We start from the raw sequence: 6,000 nt of genomic DNA, 5'->3' as shown, positions 1-6,000 counted from the left end.
TGACCGCTGTGGACTATTTTTCTAAATGGGTCGAGGCCGAATCTCTAAGGACCATCACTGGGTTGGCTGTCCAAAAATTCTTCTGAAAATGTATAATTTGCCGCTTCGGCATATCCGGGTGATCATCTCGGATAACGGGAAGCAGTTCGCTGACAATCTGTTTAAAAGTTGGTGTGAGGTCCTCGGTATCAAACAACACTTTACTTCAGTAAGTCATCCTCAAGCCAATGGGCAAGCAAAAAATTTTAACTGAACTCTCTTGCATGGCCTAAAAATCCAGTTACACCGAGCAGGATCATCATGAGTGGAAGAACTCCCAAGTATCTTGTGGTATTATCGAACCACGCTGAGGTCGGCTACGCAAGAGACACCCTTCTCCTTGACCTATGGATCCGAAGCGGTCAATCTGGTCGAGATCCTTACACCTAGTCCCTAAATAGCGCTCTGCGTGGCCGAGGTAAATGAAGAAGAAAGGCAGACGGATCCTGACCTCATAAAAAAAAAGGGATGTCGTCTGGGCTCGGTAGTTTCGTACAAGAACACCTTAACTTGCTACTACAATACCCGTGTTAAACATCGCCGATTCCAACCAGAAGACCTGGTCCTCCGGAAAAACTCGATCAGCCGAGCCAAATCGCAAGAAAAATTAGTCTCAAAATGGGAGAGCCCCTACCGAGTTGTGAAATCTAGTCTAAGTGGGTATTGTAAGTTAGCATACCGAGATGGTTCTCTAGTGCCGAGGACCTGGCATGCTGAGAATCTAAAACTGTATTATCCTTGAGAATTTTAATGAATTGTTAGCTATTCAATCATTTGGTTATTTTTTAATATCTTAGTATCATTTGCTTGCTATTAAAAAATAAGGGGGACAAGTAAGAGACAAAGTGAAAAAGAAAAAGAGCCGATATGATAAAAAAAGAACTATTCATTTCATTAAATATTATAGAGGAAAAGATTTCAAGAACCGAGGTCAGGAATGCACTAAAGCATTTCCCACCTCGGGATTCCCGTTACCCCCCACGGCCTCCTCGGCCTCTCCGTGACCTGTCTTCCCATCGTCTGCTTCTTCTCCGCTGACCTCGCCCTTCTAGGCCTCGTCCTCTACGTCCTTTTCCCCTTCCAGTTCCTGGTCGAGTTGGGATAGCCACTGGTTGAATTCCTCGCGTACCTCGGCGGGGTTCTTGCCAGCCTGGATCCCCTCGACAACCCGGTCGCAGAGCTCTATGGCGTCTTCATTATAGTTATCTTTGTTTTTAAAAGATTCCAAATCTTCAAGGGTAAGGTGTGAGGCAACCTCGTTTATTGTCGAGGTGTTGTCGAACATGAATCTCGGCAAGGTCAGCTCACCGAGATCCTTGGTGAAGGTCTTGGATTTCCTGAAAACCTCCACGGCCGAGGCTCCGACACCTTCGAGTGATTGCTGGTGCGATTTTTTCTCCTCTTCAGACCTCTTCCGTTCCTCCTCCAAGGCTGATTGGAGAGAGTTGATGATTGCTCGGTCCTCATCCTTCTCGGCCTTTATCCGATCACGCTTCGCTTGAAGCTGTGTCTTCTCAGACTCCGCTATATCAAGTTTCTTCTCCAACTTGGAGATCTTGTTCTGCAAGTTGTCGGAGTCCTGCTGCTTAAGGAGGTCGTGAAACCACCTGGCCATCTCGGCTACGAAAGCCGCGGACGAGGCCGAGAACACCATTAGACTTTGGACCAACTCGGAAGGGTCCAACTTCTTGGTGAACTCCACATCTCTTGGCAACGTGGAGCACATAATCAACTCGTGAGCTGCGCGAGGGTTGGAGCAACTGTCATTGACTGTGAGTTCCCAGTCTGGGCACCAATGGCCGCCGGGATGGCTTTTATCATCTCCGACTTCCTGAGACTTCACATGAAACCGATTCCACAGAAATGTAGCGGAGACCGGCACTGCCGAACCTTGAAGCTGCTTGCCTCGGCTCTGTGAAAGAGACGTGACCATCACTCCTCGGGTAGCCACCCCCTCTGGCACAGACGAGGTGGACTCTGTTGCAGTGGTCGACGATGTGATCTTTACCACCGAAGTCTTGGCCGTTGTGCCCACCGAGGTCATGGCTACCGTGCCTTAGGCATTTTTCTTTTTTGAAGCCTCGGACGACTCGGCAGGAGCCTTTCTCTTCGGTGTCTTGGCCACCGCGGCCGACTTGGATGTGATGATGTCGGATACCTTCACCACTGCACAAGAGGCAAACATTATTACTAAGAATAACCGAAGCAAAGACTAAGACTGTGAAAGAAAATTTACGGGGCTTCTTAAATCTAGAAGAGAAGAATGGGGTCTTCTCGGGGTCGATAACAGCTCAGCTGATCCCCCTATCAACCAACAGCGCCTCGGGATAATCCCAACTGTTGATTCGGAGGCCCGATCCCATCAATTTCAGGAAACCCTTCTCGTCCAGATCCCCTGGGGAGGAGTCAGGTTTTGTCTTAATGAGCCTCCACTAGAAGCCCCATCGGAAGTCCTTGGTTGGGACGAAAACGAAGTTGTACCTCTAATTCTTTATAGAAGTGAGAGCATCAACCACGAGCTTTGGGATAGTGTTGTTTCGGTTGCAGATGTAGAACCACCCCTTGTCCGTTCCGTGAGCCTTGAGAGTATAACATCGGCGGAAGAGGTTGACTGTTGGGGCCACCTCTTATTCTTGGCAAAGCATCTCAAATCTCACCAAGATCCGAACTGCGTTTGGGACGAGTTGGGTGATCCGAACTCCGAAATACCGAAGTACGTCTCGAAAAAACTTGGTGGTGGGCATCTTCAAGTCGGCTTCTAGTTGCTGCACATAGATGGCCACGGTACCTATTGGGGGCCTTTCGGCTGAGTGGCTCGGCCCAGGCGTGCCGATGCCGTATCCCGCCCTAAAGGGATAGTTCCGTATTAGCCTATTCGTCTCGGCTATACTGACCCGACTTCTGAAAGATGGCATCTGGCCGAAATCTACGGTTGAAAGGTCTCTCAGGACAACTGGCTCCACCACTCCCTCGTCGTGGAAAATTTCGATTCTGAGGTCGTCGTTGAAAAGGACCTCGGAATCCCTCTCACTCATCTCGGGAGACCTTTCCACTGGATAGGTCTCGACAAATTTCTCCCCGGAGCTGGACGATGACTCCTTCCTCGGGCTGGACGAAGTCTCCCCTTCTGACGGGTCGAGACCCTCTTCGGCTTGGTAGCTCGGTTTTACAGTTTTTTTATGAGTGCTAGCCACTTTAGCCATAGCATATGAGGACGAGATGAAGAAGAAGAAACTTACTGTTTGCTAAAGCGAGTTGGGGTTGGATAAGATTGGAGGTCTCGGCTACTTAACAGTTGATCTCGACTAAGAAGATAGATCTCGGCCCTGCTTTGAAGTTTGCAATAGTTTGGCTGTAAAAAAGGAAATAGTGAAAAGTTATGCGGTAAAAAGGACCCTTATTTATAGAGGATAGAGGGAATGTGAGAAGGCGGCAAGAATACGAAGAGGCGCCAACATTTAATTTCAAAAAGACGTGCCCTCTCTCCTCATTAATGGCCGCCTCTTCATTGACACACTCCCCGCATGTCCGTCCACTACCTCGCGTCGCTTTAGTCACCCGTACCCATTCGGTCCTCCTACGTCCTTTCAGATTGACAGGCCACGTGGTACGTCATAACTATTTAGTACGATCGACGATGACTCATCATAATTGCCCCAAGACCTCAACGGCCTCGACATAGAGAAACCTTGGAACCTGACAAAGCTCTGCCCTCCCGAGGCTTGGGGGACTTATTGAGGATGGTCAATTCAACTCGACCCACCTGAAGTGATAGCGCGTGACCGTGGTTCCTCCTTTGACCTCGGCAGTATCTCATCACAACAATTCTGTTGACCTCGACTCTTTACCCCAAGTAGGCGTTCTATCTCGGCTGCACGCGGGTGATGTTAGCCGGCCTGACATGTCATTGAGAGCCACTACTTTAACTAAGACCACGATGACCCTTTATCGGGAACACACGGCCACCTAGCAAAAAGCCTGAGCCACTGCTGCATGTTAGGAACAGAGTCCACAGGTGCAGAACAAAGCCATAATATACAGGAGGTGGGACCCAGTTGGTTTAAACCCGCTGTCCTTCCCTCCAGCCCACCTTATAAATACTTCCTCACTCTCTCCACGCAAGTAAGGTTACTGTTACGTTCGTTCTACTCATTACTCTTTATTTTCTCTCACTAAACTAACTTGATCGTCGGAGTGATCCCATGGGACAAAGCCCCATCTCTCATTTCGGACCATCGAACCTATTTTCAAATTTCACTTCTCGCAAGAGGGAACTGAATTAGGTCAACTTGGCTACCTAATTAGAAAACACCTTTTCACTTACAAACTAAGATCCAGTTGAATTTGTTATCCAAATTCCAACCCAATCAACAATCAAGCCTTAAAGGAGAGAGGTGGGAGGAGCGGAAGGAATGAGAGAGGTAGAACCATTCTATCTTCCCATACTATCTCTCAACTTTGATTATCCTTCTTTTCCAATCTGTGTGCTACTTGTTTGTCTTTCAAATTATCCGTGGGTTTCATGGCAGGGAGATGTGATTGCAAAATTTTTTTGAAACTTAGAAAAAAAATGTCTTGTTATATCTCCTTATCTATTACCAAAATTCAAGAATTTTATTTTTATGTTCAAGTTATGAAGTTATCTAGAACTAGTTGGGAATCCATGGTAATAGAAGACTTAAACATAGTGAAAAAGGAGGGGCAGAGAAAAAAAAACAAGGTGAAGACAATTGAAATTGAGGAAAGAAGGAGGGGATTTGAGGAGAACAAAAATATTGCAAAGAAGGGGAAAAGATTAAAAATTGGGGCTATATATAAATTAGCAAAGTTAAAGGAGCCTTTTGTAATAATAATATAAACTTTTTATAATAAGTGACTAGGGATGGCAATGGGCCCCCGCCCTGTCCCCCCGCCTCGCCCCACTTCCACCGGCGGAACTAATAAAAATTTGTTATATAATTTTATTATTGTTAAATTTTGACAAATAATCAAGTATTAAAATATCAACACATCACCAAATTGTTATTCACTATAATTTCACAATTGAAACTTATAATAACAATCAAACAAAAGTTATTTGAATACAATCCAACATGATGAAATAAATACAACTAAAGTAATCAAGTTTTCACTTTTGGCAAAAATACAATCAATAATTCATTATTGTGCTTGTACTTTTTTTTAAAAAAAAATGTTATTGTATTAAGTGTTATTAGGGATTTAGTATAAATCTATTAGTAAATTTAGTATAACAATTAATAATTTGTATTAGTACACATATATAATTATTAGTATAATTGATAATATCAATTATATTACATATACTAATATATATTATATAATACATATAGTTAATAATATCATTATCATAAGTTTGTAACTAATTAAATTATATATTATATATATAATTATATACATATATTTATTTTTTATATTTATTTTGTTAAAGCGGGTGGCGGCGCCCGTTTCTAAGAACACAATAACAAGAACCATAGCTGACAGGTATTTACTACAAGTGCAAGTTAAATTCGAATTTATACCCGTTTGACTGCAAGTATACATACCAAAATCGTAATGTAAGGTATGTATCGGGTCGATCCCACAAGAAGCAACTTAAACAATTACTAGATCCTAATTTACTCTATTATTTAGACTCACAATATATTTGAGTAGAAAATTCAGAATTAAATCTGACTACAATCTTTTTACTATCTAAAATCCTTAGCTAGATAATTGCAATATTACAAATGGAGAAAAATTCACTAAATACTTGAATCTAAGGATGTAGATTCCACTTATGACACAAATGATCCAAATGAATGAATTTAACACTTGTTACTACTCTTATTTAACCAGGGATTCATTTCCAAAATTGCCAAAACTTCATTCTCATGATAAAATTGGTCTAAAATAGCTTAGTTTTCCCTAATCTCTTAGTGAAAACTGAAATTGCTCTTGTTC

This window comes from Coffea arabica, chromosome 6c, assembly GCF_036785885.1.
Source record: "Coffea arabica cultivar ET-39 chromosome 6c, Coffea Arabica ET-39 HiFi, whole genome shotgun sequence".
Lineage (NCBI taxonomy): Eukaryota > Viridiplantae > Streptophyta > Magnoliopsida > Gentianales > Rubiaceae > Coffea > Coffea arabica.
This window is presented reverse-complemented; position numbering follows the sequence as displayed.